At 36.2% G+C, this 19,872-nt stretch overlaps 1 long non-coding RNA gene across 1 annotated transcript; it reads left to right on the top strand.

Annotated features, from left to right (window-relative positions):
* The first annotated feature begins 819 nt into the window (after window positions 1-819).
* LOC126970912 (uncharacterized) lies at window positions 820-4,871 on the top strand. The gene is made up of 3 exons (XR_007730726.1): window positions 820-1,024; window positions 1,354-1,466; window positions 3,200-4,871. It is a non-coding gene; the product is annotated as an uncharacterized LOC126970912 (long non-coding RNA).
* The last annotated feature ends 15,001 nt before the right edge of the window (window positions 4,872-19,872 follow it).

Raw genomic sequence — 19,872 nt, 5'->3', positions numbered from 1 at the left:
ATATCCTTCTATGTCCCTTTACCTACATCTATAAAAACTATTTTTATTCTGAAATTTTGAACGCGAATCGTTACCCTACCTTGGTTAACAATGAAAAACACTTCAATATATTCTAACTGAAGAAATCTACCTATTGAAATAATGAACTCAATCAAGTTTTAAACTGGCGGATGCAGGCTCATCAAACTTAGCCCCCCAAAAAAAATTTTTTTCTATTTTTGAATTTTCAATATCGCATATCGTTAGTTCGTAGTTTGTTCTTAATTGTTCGCTATAAATGATTGTTTGTTCTTTTGTTGTTTATTTAAAAACAATTAATTAAAAATGGGGGGAAACGCCTACTATTTGGTTCTGGCACTCGCTGGCCGCTTCCCCCGCACGCTACGCTCGGCTCGTGCGTTGTTTTAACTGTTCTAATATAACCTAACCTAACCAATTTTAATGAATTGCAAATTAAAAAAAAATCGAGAACAAACAAATGTTTATAGAGAACAATCAAGAACAAATGGCGAACTAACGATGTAATAAAAAATTAAAAAAAAACAAATCTGGGGAGCTAACTTTCTTGAGCTGCGGATGCATGGAACGTTCGTACGCTGCATGCATCTACCTACCTACGAGTTAAAAACTCCTAGATTCCTAGATTATTTTAAAACAATTTCGAGGAAAGGAAAAAACAAAATAGAGACATTTATGTCATGATGTCATCCAGATTGTGAATATTGATGACATTGACTAGACTAATTCTACTTCCAATATTTTAGTGGTCTGTGGTGTCTGTGACTCGTTAGTCGTTACCGTAACTCGTAAGTGTTTTGTATCTGTGGTCTGTGATCAATGATCATAATAAATGAATGATTACATACTTCTATAAAATAATAATTTGATTATTTCTGTAAAACAGCTATTGCAAATTACAATTGTATATCCATAACAAATAACACAGCGAGAACACTATATCAGGAGTTAAAACAGTAATATTATATTTGTCATGATTAACTAATTTAATTTATTGTAACAAAGTGTAAGTTATTAGATATAATAAAGTAAATGTTGTTCTGTGTTGATTTTAAAGTATTTGGGATCTTGTGCTTACATAACTATTATTTTATACAACGGACGCAAGTAATGGAAACCAACATTGTTAATTGTAATGTCCTGCTGCTTCAATCTTAATAGTCCACAACTATCAATATTATTCGTACCCTTACTATCAGATTAATTAAGTTTTAAATTTTCTCCAAAAGCTAAGAATATATTATATATGCGTGTGTTGTAATTCTATATTATATCTCTCATAAATGAAGATTGATAACGAAGACAAAAGATAAATAACGCAGTTTTTCTTTTAAGATCGTCCAAAAGTTCGCAATGAGTGACTTGATGCAATACATGCTTGCTACTCTGGGAGCCTTTGTAATGATGGGTGTTCTGAGTTGTATATGTTGTGTTTGTATGAAATGGAGGTGAGTTATGATATTTTGATGGCTTCTTATGTATGTAAACTAACACAACACATTGATTTTTGTGTTCAGGCATCATAAGCATAGCATTCACTTGATGAAAAGTGATCACCCCTTCTAACATCATTAATAATGTGCCATTAGTTGTTCTTTTGAATAACTTTTGAGAAGTTTTAAAATTGATTTGTGGGAGATGATAGGACATGTTTGAATTTAACACATTCACTGCTATCTCCAATAAATATATTATTTAACCAATAATTGGTATCCGTCATGCTATTAATTTCAACATACTTTCTTTGAGAATATATTCAGGGATACCAATATGTTACATTATAATTTTAATAATAAACATCACAATTATTTCACTTCTGGTTTTGTTTTGTCAAGATTTGCCAAAATAATAATTTTCCTTTGCTTTCCTGATTACCACACAATAGGCAATCACCTGGTTAATGTGCAAACTTGAGTCTGTTTGGGGTTAAACTGAACAAGGTTAGCTTAACCTCGTTTTGCAACCTGCTCAAGAGTTGTCTATAATAGCAGGAGTGGTGATAGAAGACACACATTTCACAGAAGCAGATAGTTATGATTTTGAGTTGGATCCACAACTTTTATGCAGTAAATATGGCTGAGGAAGTTGGTGGTCAACTATTAATATGAAAGCCCATGGGATGGAGGTTCAAGGCCAATAAATAATATCATTTAGTTATAATCAGTTTTTTTTTCATATTTTATATTATATTCAATAAAAAACTGTTGCTATATCCAAAGTAACTGCCAAGGCTGACCCTTGTATTGTTGACATCCAGCATCTATATGTGTGTGTAGATACACATAGATTTTGATGTATAATAAAAAAATATGATAAAGCCTTATTTATGCTACAATTTGATTGATTATAGTAGGATATTATACTATCAGTGATGGGTGAAAGCCTCTTCCATTTATTTCTCTCTTTTCTATTTATTTTTTATTTGAAACTTGAATGTTTTGAACGACTGCAAAACTGTCCAATTTTAATACAAGCTATGATCCAACTGCCAGCCTTAATCATTTTGTTTACAAGAGAGAGTTTACAGAGCTTTCTGTATTCATTTTTTTAAATTTATATTTGCTATCCTATGTCCTAAAATTTGAAATTTTTTTTTTTTGATGTCTTAATCTCTATCCTCCACACTCATAGTTTTTCCTTATCTTAGTTCTAAGGAGTACTTAGCTAAGTATGCTTTAATCTACTAAGGAGAGTTCTATCCAGAGAGAGAGAGACATCACTTTTGATTTCCTTTGCTAAGGGACACATTTAAGTAACCATATAGCTGAACTTTCAATATTGACAGGAAATCAATAAATTATTTGTGATACCAGTATAAAAAATAATAAGACAAATAAATTTCGTATCACATAAATTTATTCATAAACACTTATTTTTTATTTATTTTTTTTTAAATTTTGATTTTCATATATACTGAATTGCAGGAAACTCCATAATTGCCTGAAAACTTGGAGGATGTGAGTGTGATCACACTACTTAGTAGTTCAGTAGCAAAGATTGATGGCAAGTTAAAGCCACTTAAACAACTCCTTTCTCATATACTCACCTCACTACACATTCTTTGTCTCTTTCAGTTCATAACCTCTCGGCAACATAATATGTAATATGTGGACTTGACAATATATGTAAATGTGTTTTAAGTAATTTTAAACCCTTTTAAAAGTTTATTTTACTTTTTCAGTGATCTAAAACTGAAGAATTATGTTCTGGATCTTGCAAGGAGAAGGAATTATAATATTGAGGAGAAGTTAAATAAAAGGACACCTTGTCAGTCACCACACATAAATGAAAACTGTACAATCATGATACCGGATGTTGCCATTGTTCTGTAGTAATTTAATTTAGGTAAGATTGTAAGCGCACACTGTAAGTCTGTTAAGTATTCTTGTAATAAATGAGTATTCTTTTTGGATATAAAGTGCCTTTGCTATTTCCTAACTGAAGGGGGTTGCTATTAAAAAGTTCATATTTTTATGTCCTGTATTTCAAATATAGGTTAGAGTTATATGTATATACATGTAGTTTATCCCAACTTCACATATAAATAAAAATTCTGTGGTACCTACATTATCTTTCTAAATACACCTTGTTGAGATCTCTAATTTCTCAAAAAAAAAAAATTGTGACATATTTTTTTAGACTGGTATGTAATAATACTAGATTTTGAGTAGATCCATAACTAACAATTCACAAAAAAATAGAACCTCTCATTATTATATGACATAAAAAATGAAATAGATATGCAGTACTTGTATCCAAAAGAATGCTTCTATAATATATAGGTAAACTGTTTTAAGACAAGTTATATGATAATAATAATAAGCAGATTTATAACTTTTTTTTAAATTTGTAAAGCTTTCTTGATTGAATGTGTGACGAGATATGAATTAAAGTTATAATAGTTATTTATGCCACTATCAAGTAATGAGTGCCATTCTTACTTGAGTACTGTCCATTGTGCCATGAGGTGAAGCCAAATGTTAATTATTAACTCTTACAAGCCATTGTTATGAGTGTTCCATTGTCGAGGGACTTGATGGCTGGTCCATGCGTCATCAAATATTTTATGGGATAGATATGATGTAAGTAGTTCAAATTATGTATATAGTAATTTTACTTTGCAGTGCAGGCAGCGAGCTTTCTGCCACTCCCTGTCAAAGGCTTGTGTCTAGAGAAGTAAAGCTTGTCCAACAATATTATTTTTTCTCAAAGGCCTTCCTTATTACTTTAACGACAAATTGATGATCTGGAATAATTGACTCTTCTTTCAAGCCACTGTTTAGTTTTTGAAGAAGGGTGTTTTCGAATAGCTGGGAAAGAATTGATAGTTGGTTTATGGACCTGTAGCTATTAATTTCTTAGACAGGTATATGTTTGGCGATTCTTGTGTTTTTCATAAAAAAAATAATTCTGTGCAAGCTGGGGAAGCCATGTTGTTTTGATATTAAGCAATTTTTTATGTTTATTTTTAATGTTGCCATAGTCTTTGAGCGGACTTCATGGCATTTCTCTGAAAACTTCATACCCTTTGAAGTTTGCTGAATAGGCATTGAAAAAGGGAGTACAAGAGGCTGGTGTTTTGCAGTGTCTTAGAACATTCAGTGATTCTGTGGGATTCTGCATATTTTCCGCAGTGGTGTGGCCTCATGCAGTAGTAGTTCCCAAACCCCAACATTTCGTTGCTTTCGATTCCATGAAATAGTCGTAACACTTTCCAAATTTTTTCGTGTTCTTGTAATAATTCTGTTACGGTCTACATAGACAACATGGCTATTTGAGGTTTAGTTATATGATGGCGTTAATGTTTCGTCCTTATCGCTGTGTTCCCGCATATTGTTTATTGTCGACAGTTGCTCTGTTGTCAACTTTATGGCTTGCTACAAAATATAATGAATTGTAACGACTACATAATACCATGAAACTATTTATAAAATTTTCATTGTAGTTTATGTATGTATTAATAAGTAAATTACGAAATGATAGTTGAAAAATATAATTAATATTCTATTCAATGTAGCTATTACCAAAGATGAGAAGGGTTACCTTAGAATTTAGTATGTGTGCAATTATTGTGATTTATGATGAAAAATATTAAATGAATAAATTAAAATATAAGCTATATTTTAATACTATACTGTAAAGAGATACAATATTATAATGTAAAGACTTTCTATTAATAGGTATTTTTATTGTAACTGCCAATGAGAGAATATTATGTATTTAATATTATTATAATGTTTGCTCTTGAGTTGATGTCCAATTTATCTAATGTTATTTCCAATTTAACTTCCAAATTATTATTTGTGTGTTAGTATTAAAACTTAAATTTATCTTAAAATTTATTTTGATAATTAATTTTTATTTCATTGGTATTTCTGTTTCGTTTGGTCGCCATCGAGTTTCGCTAAAGAATTTTGCGAAACCCGATGGCGATTGCGTAACACGATTAGTATAACATTTATCATCAAAAGTGGTAAGATGTGTTATTTAAACGTTCGTTTAGAATTGTTTTACCCTCGGCAGTATTATTTACAAGGTAAGATACTGTATTTATATTGTTGTAAGTTAGTAGTTATTTATTAATGTTTTTTTTTCTTTTTGTGCTCAGTCATTTTATTTGTATTTTTTTTTTCTGTTCAATTATGCATTCGTTAGTAATGATGATTTGTTGTGACTGTCAATATACTGTGCCATTTTAAACTAGTAAAAAATTTGAGATAAGCATTGTTTGACTGATTATGTCTCTCTTTTAGACAGTTTTTGTTTTTATTTGTATTTAACATATTCCAATAATTTTAAGTACATGTAAAAGAAATATAATAAATATACCTATATGTAAATAATGCGATTACTAATATGAAACCATTAATGGTTATAGTCAGATTTATAAATGTATCTATTTATATTATTAAGGGTAGGAAGAGACATATATGTATATGTATTGTTAGTTTCAATATAAAAATTAGTTCTTATTCTGATTATAATGTCTGATTATCTGTAAGTGAAGATAGTTTACATACGAAAAACAAACAGCAAATATAACTTGTACAGTCTATGTAGGCCTGTGGCATGCGGATCGATATACACACTTTGAACAAAAGAAGACATCCAGTACGCGACCAAGTAACACAAATGACGGCGAACGTTAACGAACGAAAGAAAGTATTATGGAGGCGAGTTGACGTCGTTCGTTGTATGTGGACGTGAGCCCTATTGTTGTGGCACTACGTGATACGTCATCTTGGTCTCTCTCATATTGTGTAATGTAGCATTAAGTTAGTCAGATCTTCCTATATAATATTGTATGCGGTAAAGTGACGAACCAAAGTTAATACAATTACCTACCTAAATGTTGAAAAAAATATATCGATAAAAAATACATCACTTTGTACGACTATCCTATGACCCATTCATTTGTCAATCAAACACAACATCCTGTCAATATTATATTATTTTATATAATTGTGGAGTTATTCTTCCGTTGCCCACGGATTTTATCGCGAAATTCTATTTGCCTACAACAAAAATACGACATAATAAGAATCACTTGAAAATAACTAATAGATCTGCAAAGCGATTTCTAGTCAATTTCCTAATGTGCAATTATCGAGAGATCTACAATTTTCATAGATAATAGTCTTAAACTAAGTGAACAAAATAATAAGTACCTGATTGGTACCATGAGTGACTCAGGTACGGAAATCGAAATTTTCTAGTGACTATTATAATAATGTAGTATGTATTTATTTATTTGTGAGTGTTCTAAAATCTTGAAATAAGATAAGCCTAGATATTTTTTTACTTTCATGTGCCTACCTAGTACCTACCTACAAAATATTGTGTCAAAACTTTTGGAAAATGTCTACATGTTTGTGTATTTGTAAATAAATATTGATATAGAAATATTTTCTTTCCTTATTTGAATGTTAAATAAAAAATAAAAGGCTGAAACGAATGGCTTCCGAAATTCTCTGCCGAATACAAAAATATGGAGATCCTACTACACTCCTCTGCAAAACAAACCTGTTTCAGTGGCATTTTCAGATTTTATCATAATTGTAAGTAGTTTGTATCATAATACTTTAAATAAATAAGCTATAAGTAGTTTCTGTCAATTCATTACATTTCGATGGAATTAATGAAAAATGATCCTAAACAGCTAGTTGCAAACCTATCTGTTAATTAAATAGATAAGCAAGCTCAAAAAAAAAAAGTAAAAGTTTATATCGAGTGTGGCCCGTCTTGTTAATGTAACAGCTTGTTTTCGTCCAGGCATGCTGTCGATGCTATTTAAGAATAGCATCGACAGCATACTTCTTGTGTAATACGCTCCCACTGACCAGAAATTACATTCCTTAGCTCCCTGATGTTTTGCTGAGCGGGCTGCACCAATCTTATTCGTCATTTTAGAACATCCCAAATGTGCTCTATGGGATTCAGGTCGGGACTTTGAGCTGGCCAATCTATACGATGAATCTTCAATATACGCTTCCACATCACCAGATAAGTGAGCGGAAGCGTTATCGTCCAGAAAAATCAAATTTTCTCAAAGAACCGTTAATGCGGGTTGTACCTACTTAAGGAATCCACAATAAGGGGTTAATTCTTCAAAGTAAACTTCCTTGGCTTCGCAACACTCGCCGACGTCAGTCCTCACCTTTTAATGAAATTATGAATTCAAATTAGAGTATTATTCTCGGATCTACCTCAGTCCTCTGGAGTTCACGTCGCACAATTTCGAGCGATGCTAAGTCTAGCAACTCTGTGCTCACGGAGCGAGGGCCACGGGCAACTCATGCGTTGGTAGGGACCTCTCAGTCGCACATATTCACTCGGAGCAGTATTTAATGTTTTAAAATTCGGCAATCGGTATTCAGGATTGATTTTTCGCAGGCAACCCTATCTATATCACCGTGTTTGAATAAACTTTATTTTAATTTAAGATTCATTCAATAACGAGACCGGTGCAAGTTACTGGTATCGATTTACCTGTTCATACCTGGCAACCCATGAGTTGTGACAGGAAAAAAATAGGCAGCTATACCGGGACTTAGACTAACATGATCAATACAATAATTTGCAGCGCTCACTAGTGTCAAACATCAGACCTAATGATCTTGAATTAGCTAAACTAAAACCTAAAACATGTAGTTACAAACCAAAGAGTATAATAATATATAGGGAACAAACACGAGTGCTGGTATTGACGGCATTAGCAGAAAGATTGTAAAATGTGTCAAATATCTAATGTCATAGACGATAGGATGGCACTAAAACGGTTTAATACGTGCTGAGATCACGAAAATAAGTAGTAACATAGGTATACAGAGAACTGTAACTAATGTATTAGGTATCGTACAATAAACTTTTATACTTAATATAATTAGTCTGTGGTATTATTAAGTTATTAGGTATAACCTACAAAGCTTTTTAACAATTCTTTTCGTAATATCGTAGACACTTGCATTGTACATTTTCTGGGATCATGTAAAACCATATACATCGCCCTATAAAAGACTTAATAACTCGACTTAACGGAGTAGTAGACATAACAATCCATGTTTGTTTCTCGTGTTAAACATTATAATTGTTGCATTTTCTAGTAAATTCCTTATGAACAGAACTTTATCAAAAATATATTGAGATGCAACAATCTAAATGTTTATTTCTTTAATTTTTCTATTAATGATCCTTTAGCCTAGGTGAGGTTATAAATAGCGCGAATAGCCCTCTTGTGCAGCACAAATATGGTATTAATATCGGCTACACTGCCCCATTACAATATAGCCTAGGATATTATGCTATGAAAATAACTAAATAAACTACTCATTTTACAGTTAACTAATCATTTTTTTTAAACCGCATATGCTGCAGAAGCCTATTCGCCATCCTTCAATATGGAATCAAGAGTTATAAAATATATAAGATTCCACCGGTTTAACAAACTCTCCCTATAATAAAACATTCGCATTTACATTTTTGACATTTGGCGCGGCTAATTTAATATAGGTTTTTAGTTTTATGACTATTTAACATTAGCTTATTGGCGCCAAACCAGTACACGATGTCAGATAGAGCATTGTTTACTTCGTCACATAAGTTATGTGACATTACACTTGGTTTCTTTGGTCTTTTCACTTTGAATACGATTGAAATGTCATCCGCAAAAGCAATACTACCTTGTGTTTTTTTTTCTAAGGTTAGGTAGATAATTTATGTAAATTAGGAAGAGGAACGGTCAAAGAATAGACCATTGTCGTACCCCAACACCGAGAGAAGTCCCAAGAGTTCTCCTGCCATGCACATCGACCTTCTGAATTCTATTATTTAAATAATCGAGCGCAGACCCTTTTATACCATAGTGACAAAGCTTCCTGACCAGTGGAATGTTGAACACAATCGAAAGCCTGAGGTAAATCACAGTAGATACCAAGTGCATTCTGTGATTCCTCCCACGGGGGAGGAATTGATACCTATCAAAGATATTCCAAATAAGTTCAACACCTGCTTCCGTATCTACCTACATACCTACACATAATACATAAAAGTAAACTGTTAAGATCTAGCCTAGGTGTATTTCGTCAGTATTTGTCATCATTTAGATATAATAAGGCCTTTAAGGAATGTGTACGCGCTTTTTTTTTGAAGGTACCCATGTCGTATCGTCCCGGAAACACCGCACAAGGAAGCTCATTCCACAGCTTTGTAGTACGTGGAAGAAAGCTCCTTGAAAACCGCACTGTGGAGGACCGCCACACATCCAGATGGTGGGGATGATATCCTAATTTGTGGCGTGTCGTGCGAAGGTGGAATTCGGCGGCAGGAATCAGGTTGAACAGCTCTTCGGAACACTCCCCGTGATAAATGCGGTAGAAGACACACAATGAAGCGACGTCTCTACGCAACGCCAAGTGATCCAGCCGTTCACAGAGTACTGGGTCCCTGACAATTCGAGCTGCTCTGCGTTGCACGCGGTCAAATGGATCGAGCTGATACTGGGGTGCGCCAGACCAGAGATGACAGCAATACTCCATGTGAGGCCGGACCTGCGCTTTGTAGAGCGCTACAATGTGGGCCGGCTTGAAGTATTGCCGTGCTCTATTTATGACGCCCAGTTTCTTTGAAGCCATTTTGGCTTTGCCCCCAGGATGGCCACGGAATTGGAAATTGCTCGAGATTTCGAGACCCAGTATTCCGATACTAGGCGAGGCTTTAAGGGAAGTGTTCTCGAAGAACGGTGATACGGCAAATGGTTTTTTTTTAGTGGTAAACGCTCAAACTTGAGTCTTCTGGGGATTAAATTGGACAAGGTTCAACTTACCCCATTCCGCGACCTTCTCGATAGAAGACACAAGTTTCTCCCGGCACTGGTCGACGTTCTCCCGAGAGAGACCTGCATGGCCCGTGTATACGGCATCACCAGTGCTGTCGTCTGCATAGCAATGCATGTTGGCGGTGTCCAACATATCATTGATATGCAGAAGAAATAGCGTGGGAGATAGCACACAGCCTTGGGGCACTCCAGCGTTCACGGGCATGGGATTCGAGCAATAACCGTCGACAACGACCTGTATGCTGCGCCCAGTGAGGAAGCTGGAGGTCCACTTGCATAAGCTCTTGGGAAGCCCAAATGATGGAAGTTTTGCGAGGAGCGCTTTGTGCCAAACACGATCAAAGGCCTTCGCTATATCCAGGCTAACTGCCAGGCCTTCCCCCTTACTTTCAATAGCTGCCGCCCATCTATGTGTTAGGTATACCAGAAGATCGCCAGTCGACCGACCATGGCGAAAGCCGTACTGCCGGTCGTTGATCAACTGGTGACCCTCAAGGTATACCAAGAGCTGGCGGTTAATTATGCTCTCCATGATTTTGGAGAGTAGGGAGGTAATAGCAATAGGCCTGTAGTTTGCCGGATCCGAACTCTCTCCTTTTTTTGGGATCGGATGGACAAGGGCTGACTTCCATGAATCAGGGACTACGCCTTTTGAATAAGAGTGCCGGAATAAACGCGTTAGCACCGGCGTCAATTCAGGGGCACACGTTCTAAGCACGATTGGAGAAATGCCATCCGGCCCGCTCGACTTCCTGACGTCCAACGAAAACAGAGCTCGCCTAACAGTTTTCTGTCGGAACTGTACTTCAGGCATGGAGCTCTGACACCGCGGGATGGTCGGCGGTGTTTTTCCGTTGTCGTCAAGAGTGGAGTTGGAGGCAAAAAGAGTGCACAGGAGATTGGCTTTCTCTTTTGCCGTATGGGCCAGCGTGTCATTCCTCATGTGCAACGGCGGCATGGGCGGCTGGTTGAAGTTACCAAGAGCAGCTTTCGACAACGACCAGAACTTGCGTGTTCCGGTCGGGTAACTGGAAAGCTGCTCGCCAATTTTGACGACGTGCTTCGATTTCGCACGGGCGATTTGCCGCTTAAGTCACGGTAAAAATCTGGAGGCACGGTTATATTTCCTCTTCAGAACTTTGCACTTCGGATCCTTTGAGCCCAGCGCCGCAACCCATGTTCGATACGCCTGTTTTTTGCAGTCGGATGCTGCTTTAACTGACGCATCGAACCAGGGCTGTGATCTGCCACCGATCGGTACTACAGAGCTTGGTATAAAAATATTCATGCCCTGCAGTATCACATCGGCTACTGCAACGGCGCAGGCACTAGGATCATCCGAAGGGAAACAAACCCTGCCCCAAGGGTAGGATGCAAAAAAGGAACGCATCCTATCCCAATCTGCTGACTTGTAGTGCCAAACGCGGCGGTTCGCTGGTGGTCTGCGACGTTGGCGTCGGATAGGCACTACACTCCTGACCAGGCAATGGTCGGACGTTCCGAGAGGGGCGTCGATAGAGACCTGGTAACCATCGGGATGTGTAGTCAGCAGAAGATCTAATAAGGACGGCATGTGGCTATCCACATCCGGGAGCCGCGTCGGCGATTCAACCAATTGGGACAGACCATACGTGGCGGTAATGGTACGTGATCCAAGCCATTCGGCATTGTGCCCGTTGAAATCACCCAAGACTACGATTTCAGCGGAGGGGATCTGAGCAAGCACGTCATCAAATGCCGCTTGAACGCAGCCCATGAGGTGATCCGTTTCTGCGTTACCACTATGGGACCTGTAGACACACGCATAGATGCGGACGCGGTCCTATAAATCTACGCGGAGCCAGAGAGTGGAAGGTCCCTACCCTCAAAATTGCCGAGAGGGTGACAGCAGATATCCTCCCTAACGTACACACATACCCCGGCATGAGGCATGAAATTATGCTCAATTTTGTACCCGGGGTACGTTAAATATGACGTATCGCTAGGTCGAGATATCTGCGTCTCCGTAAGGAAACACAAGGCCGGCTGCGCCGTCTCAAGGTGGTGGTGAAAGGCGGGGTGCCGTGGTGTTGCTGCCCTGTTTGTCCTGTGACATACGCGGTACTGTGCCCTCCCCAGAATACGAGGGGCAGCCCGAGCGCGAATGCTCGGGGAGGGATTCTCCGGCTCTACAAGAGCCGGTACAGACCGGGGGGGGACTGGCCTCCGGTAGGCCGCTACTTCACGCCGGGTATCTGTGCGAGTGTGGTAAGTAACCCGGACGAGTCTGGCCCGATTGTGCTGACGTCATAAGACAGCAGCGTGACTCTCCCACTTTCAAAAAGCCCGTAGTCGCCTCTTACGTCACCCTTGGACCTGGGACTACCCTATTCTTTTTACGCCCCGGGGCAGCATGTTATAAACCAAAATATAATGTTTGTTGCTCTTAAAATTTAAAATACCTACTCTTAAATCGCATGAAAAAATGTTTACCTAATCTTAAACATTTTTTCATGCGATCGAACATTTTTTTTAAAACAGGAGGACCACAGATCTGAATGCATATTTTCTACGTGCTGATTGAACGCTATCACTGCCTCTTCGGAATTGGTAAAAGTGAAACCTCTCATAAAAGCTTAGATTTTGGGGAAAATACAGGTCGGGGCTATGCGCAGGATGGGTAACGAGTTGTACTTTTTCGTAAGCTAAAAATGACTTAGTTTTGTTGGCCGTGCGTGGCTTTTTGGTCGTCTTTCGCGAACTTTTTTTAACACCCTGCGCAAGCCGAATACCACTCGGCATTATCACTCTTTTGATCTTAAAGTGGAATTGTGCAGATGGGACCCGTAGCTGAGAAAAAAAATTCGATAATTTTTTTACCAACGTTTCTCGCCTGCCTCACTTTTGTGAACCTATTCTCATTTTCAAACACCCATTCACAAGATTGCCGTTTTTTTTTCGGGTTCAAAACAATAAATCCACGTCTCATCTTCTGTGCCAATGTCATAAAGAGCATTAGAATGTCCGTGGTCGTACTTCATTGGGATCTGTGAACACCATTCCACGCGAGCCCGCTTCTGCTCCGCTGTCACTTTATGAGGGATCCAACGACATCAAAGTTTCCGAACTTTCAATTCTTCGTGTAAAATTTACTGAATTTGGCTCACACCTATGTCCAATAGTCCTGAAATTGTCTCATAGGCAATCCGCGGGTTTTCTTCAATTAGCCGCTTAACAGTAGCCACATTATTTACGTTGACGGTAGCTGAAGGCGGCCTTTCTCAAAAGTCGTCATGTAAAGAAACCCGAACTCTCTCAAACTCAGCCATCGCCTCACTCATGCTCAAGCAAGATGCTTCTCTCCCAAAAGCATTTTTAAGACGAGCGGCACAGTCTTGCGGAGCGAGAGAACTTTTAAAATCATGAAAAAATCATCGATCTAAAATCTTTTCGACTTAATTCCAGTTTCGTAGGACTTTGATATGTGTTAGAAAACAATTGACAAATGATTTCCTGCCAATTGTTTTTTTTTATTACTGAGAAGCTTGCAACGTTTCAAACGATATAACATTCGAAATGCAAATAGTTCCGATTAGCTAGAAGTCTAAAACTTTTAGTGTGCCCCATGTAGTTATAGTCTCTGTTTTTTCGTCGGAAAAATAATCGGAATCATAAAGATTCAGTTAAATTGCTTTTTAAATAACTTTGATAAGGAGCCGTTTAAATTTACACTTCTAATATCCAACATACCTACGCCAAAATGCTGCCATCAGGAGATATTTAATTTGATGTTGTAATCTTGAAGCGGGGCTGGATTATGTTAATTAGAGAAACAGACTTTGAGCCAAGTTCATTTGTAAAATGTAATTACGACAAACTTGGCTGAAATGTTAATTTATTTACAAGTCTCAGCGGTGATTGCTGGTTTTGAGTTTACGAACGATTGTTTAGACTTAGTTGGAATTGGTGGTGATTTGCGAGCTATTATAATAATTAAGAAATAACACAAACAAAGATTGATTTAAAGAATACAATATATAAAAGGAAACGATTACCTTTAAATTTGTTTGAACCTGTGTTTGATGATCATGATGTTTGATGTTTGCCGTCACCTACATACATAAGCCGCGAAAAACGTAGGGAAACCTGCTGTACCTAGGACAGTTTTTTAGACATCTATTTTTTTTTATTTGACGATCTGTACCTACTCATACCATTTTTGCATATTTTGAAAGGTTAATTTTCACCACCAAATTACCAAAAATGTATATTTCATACTTATATTAGTTGAATAATTAAAACGAAGGAAGGGATTTATGGCCAACGTACAACATACCCTATGTACCTAGGCCAGTACTATGATGTACCTAGGACACATTGAGGAATTTGGGGTAATTCATGGAAAATATAACTATTCTTAACTTAAACCGCTTTATTCGTTTAGATAAAATATTTAAAAAAATAACTCACAAATTCTGAACAAAATCAAAAACATCGTAGTTTCTTTTTCACTAATGATACAAAATCTTTTATATTTTATTAGGAATATTATATTACGTGAATGTGAAATAATTTAAGAAAATATTCTCTTGGTCAAAGTACACCATCTAAATGATTGACCGAGGTTCATACAACACTACTCCAACTTCAACAAAACGGTGGATTTCACATAATTTGTGTAGTCATAAAATCCCAACAAGACGAAAATCAGTAAAATGGTTCAAAACATAATTATAAAAAATATTTAAAAGTTCCCCATCATTCCCGGGTATGGATGTTTTTTATAGGTCAAGAAAATGAGTTTTTCGAGATTTTCAGCATAACGGTAAACCAACCGTTTCTGAGATACAACGATTCAAATACTTATAAAAGTTATTATCGTCATAATATGCACACGTGTCCACGTAACCTATGAGGTAGTATAACATAGGTAGTATACCTTCGCGCGAGTATAACTTTTTGAAACGTTATATCTCAGAAACAGGCGCTCGTAGGAAAAAAAACATTGATACATTTTTCTAGATACTTTTATGATCTACAGTTTTTGTCTGAGGTACTTTTATGATCAAACTTACCGTCTTGCTGAAAATCGCGAAAAACTCATTTTTTTGACCTTTGACCTTCAATAAATTTTTTTCATTTCATTTTATTTGTAAGTGCGATACAATCACATTTGTGATGACATATATCATCTTTTCACCTTGGACATACACAAATCGACCAGGCTCGATGGCATTCCCCCGATAGTGCAGCAGACATGTGCTCCGTAATTGGCGCCGGTCCTTACCCGTATTTTAAGGCTCTCCAACTCATCATCGTAGTCCCGAAATTATGGAAGGCAGCTTTAGTGCACCCGATCCCTAAGAAAGGTGTACGCTCCGATCCGTCCAACAACCGCCCCATTGCCATAACCTCTATTTTTTCCAAAGTAATGGAGTCGATCATCAACCGCCAGCTCTTGGGATACCTAGAGGAGTTATCATGCGTAGGTGTGCTATAACATGGTTCGTCATGCTCACTGAATGGCATTGCTTCTGGCGGCGTCGTGTGCCGGTTCGTCTCCTTCCCTCAAATATGTGCAAAGGGAACGATGGCTGGTCCATGCGTCAACTCGTGAACGGGTGCTGCTTGTGATGCCAGGTCGAACTGTTATAGTTAATAAATCATTGTATTTGTTGGATGCAATTACTAAATTATGACACTAGTCACGACCATCATGTTCACGAAGCGTCCTTACACAAACAATGAATTCAAGCTCGAAGGTTGATACATCCAATATACGATAGCTTATATTTATACAGTTTATTCTTTATTACTTTTTATGAAATATTTGATATTATTTAAGCACGATTTATATATATTGGTTGCAGCACCTTACAAACTAATTTGATATGTATATTACAGCCATTGTAAAATACTATATAGATTGAAAAGAGTGGCCGTTGAGTTGCTTGTATGTTATTCTCACGAATGTTATGGTAAATTCAGTAATTTCAAAGAAATAGTTATACTTATTTATTTATTCATACCACTTGTCATTACTGGAGACCTAATGTGACAGTTACAATCATGCAAGACAGACAGCTAAACTAATCAGATCAAAAATTTTAAGTTTTAGCCTAATTACAAAACATACATTACATTACAAATAATAAAACATTACACTAGAAAATACAAAAAACTTGAACATACCACTATGACTATTAAAAAAAGTTTAAGCTTAATTGAATAAAGTTTATTTGACTTTGAATTTGATTGTGACAGGATAAAAGAAAAAACTATTTCTTTTACCCTGTCACAGAATTTTCCAACTTTATTATCCCAATGGATTTTCGGGAAAGTTTTAAGAGCAGTAAAATGGCTAAGCACCTGGCACAATCCAATAACTAACTTTGAGAGTTGTAACAGCCTATAATAATGTCCGAACCCGACTATAAAATATGTTATGATTAAATATAACCTCAATGTGCATCATTTACTACTTAACACTACAATACATAGTACTTAATACGACTTACATAGCAAGTGTAGTAACCAGCTGCTCTATCAAGATAGTAATGACAAAGTAGCAAAATTCAATTTATAACCTATGTTTAATTGAAATATTCAATTTGTAAGTTTTTTTGTTGCTTATTAGTTCCTATAAAGTACCGATTTTGTTGCTTGTGTTGTTTGCATTAAATCGCGACCACTGCTTGTTTGATATAACGCTAGCATAGAATATGGTGAATCAGTGACTATCTAGTTAGCCGATACACCGGAATTCAATTATTCTGTGTAACCCGATGAGAACCTTTAATAATAATAACGCTAAGGGGACCTCATAGAGGATATTATCCAACTTACTGACGTAATTATTATTAAAAATGAAATGGTGCTAGAGTCTTCCAATAAATATTATTTTATTCTTTCTGTATTCTGTTTCATAGCATTCTATCTTTCAAGGATAATCCAATGTTCTGACTCAATATGTTTTTATTATATTGAATATATCTGAGAGACTTTATCAATGAGTTTTTATCTCTACGTCATTGCCGAAGGATCTTGTCCTTGAATGCTGTTTTTGCGTTTGCAAATTGCGTTTTAGCCCCGAGAATTTAGGGCTTCCAGGACCCTGAAGTTGACCAGCAATTTTGTTTCTGTGCTTGTAGAGTCTCTTCTGACAGCCTCTACTGAATGGTTCTATATTTTTTTTCGCTGCGTTCATCAGTTTGATGCTAACATGCCAAGTATGTGTAAGTTCCTAAAAATATTAAGATATTATTAATGAAACTTTTCTTAACCTGATATATTATGTAAAAGATATAATTAAACCAATTTGAATATTATGTATAATATTAAATACCGGATATTAAAATATGATATAATTTTTCAGCTCTCTTAAGAATACCTGTGGTAATATTTCCAAGCGCTTAGAAATATTACTTCAGGTATTCTTGTCACTGTAAGAAATATAGATAATTATTCATAATAATAATACATTAGATAAAATAATGAATGAAATTCCAATGAATATTCCAGGAAATAAATATCGGTTCTGTTTAAATCAATTAATTGATTCTGAAACACAAGTACACTTCAAAAGCAATCAACGTTCAGCTTGAAGAGTCTTAGTCAATAGGTATCAATAAACAAACATCTGAATAATTTAACAAAGGTTTCCACTTTGCTTCGGATATTGCGAGCTTGTAATTGCTCGGTAGCTTGTCCATTTGATGTAACATTCTAGATTAACTGAATTTAATTTAATTAACACAATGAATATACACTATAACATAATAGAAAGTTTTGATTGTTTAATTGGTATTATTTTTTTTAAGAAAGAGAAGAACATAAGGGTCACCTGACGCTAAGTGATCACTACCGCCCAGATTCTCATGCAACACCAGAAGGTATTCGCGGTTTTTTTGAAGGTATCCATGTCAGATGGTGTGATCGCCGCGGTCAAACTATCTTGTAACACCAGAGGATACGAGCGTTGCAAAACTTATAAGAGGATTCTCTTATATGTTTTGCAACTTGTCGAGTCAATATGTATGTTTATACATATTGACTCGACAACCAAACCTGGCGGGCGGGATCGAACCGATGGCTTCGTGGTGAGAATTAACGGTTCTACCTATTGCTACATCGAGTTACTCCTTCTAAAAGACTTGAAAATTATCATAATGTAAAATAATGTAAAGTTATGTAAATTTGCTACACCAAGGCAGGTATTATTTCGCGTAGGTTAATTCCAGTCGAATTTCGCAGTAAAAAGCCAATTTTCAATATTTTTCATCAGTGGAGACATTGCCCGTTTGCCCCACTTACCCAAAGGTCGACTTGTGGTTGTTATTACTTACTACATATTACATCTACCACATCCTTCCATCCGGAACACAGCAGTATACGTACACTCCTTATTTGCTGCAGAAATAAGTTCTTGAATTAATATAATACAACATAAAATATTGATATTATAAAAGACAAATGAACAAAGTGACTTCTCCTTAAGACTCCTCCTACATTAAGAAATGTGTTTTACACACATTCTTAGTTTAATCTATCTAGCAGTTTAAGTTAAAGTAGAATTACTTATTAGTCTAAGTTGGCTAGATTGTAGAATAGTTCTTACTGCGATATTCGCCCGATTATCCCCTAGAAGTGGCTGTACCCAGTATAGAGTGGATACTGCTTTATGACTAATTCATAGAACATACATAGGACGGTGATAGTGTGTCAGGGCTTTGACGTCAAACTGGTCTTTCAAGTGAACCTTAAGCCACGCTACAATCTTAAGGGTAGAATCGGCTCATGTTAGACTAAGTCAAATACTTTACTATAATAATTTTATAAACAATAAAATCTCGAGTTAATGCCTAATTACTTTTGAAAATACCATAATATAATATATTGACACGTTTACCCTCTAATTTATTATCTTGTCCCAAACTAAGCATAAGCCTGTGGCTACGGGTTTTAAGACAACGATATATTTAATACGATATACTTATATAATAAATACAAATAAACATCCAAATTCATCGTAGAAAGGTTTGCATCTACCGTTATTCGAACCACTAGCCACTGGGCTATACAGGTCGTTAAAAATACTAAAAATATAGATATATTGCGTATTATTAACCTCGAAGTTTTGTACTTGTTTTGTGTGTTCTTAGGACATTTGAAATCATTTGCGTTTGTCTAAAACATATCAAAATCAGTAAACCAATAAAGAAATCACCAATAAAGCTTCCATTCGAAATTGAAACAGATTTATTGATTTGATTTACTAAATGCTTCACAAAAAATAACTTGGAATGATATGGAAAAGTCGACACGTCGAGTTAGTTAATGTTCGACCGAACCCTTGTCAAATAAGAATAATGAGCTCTCCTGTCACGCCTCTCACGCCACAAGACCACATGACAGAAGACACACTGCATTGTTTCAACATTGTGTGAGAAAGGTTTACTTGTGAAATCGTAACTGACTTAAAATGAAACACTTAAAGCTATACATTTCTGTACACCCGGCCCTCTACAACTGGCTCTTGAAAA

This window comes from Leptidea sinapis, chromosome 22 (genome assembly GCF_905404315.1).
Source record: "Leptidea sinapis chromosome 22, ilLepSina1.1, whole genome shotgun sequence".
Lineage (NCBI taxonomy): Eukaryota > Metazoa > Arthropoda > Insecta > Lepidoptera > Pieridae > Leptidea > Leptidea sinapis.
The sequence above is the reverse complement of the archived record's forward strand: the minus strand, read 5'-3'. Positions and strand labels throughout refer to the sequence as shown.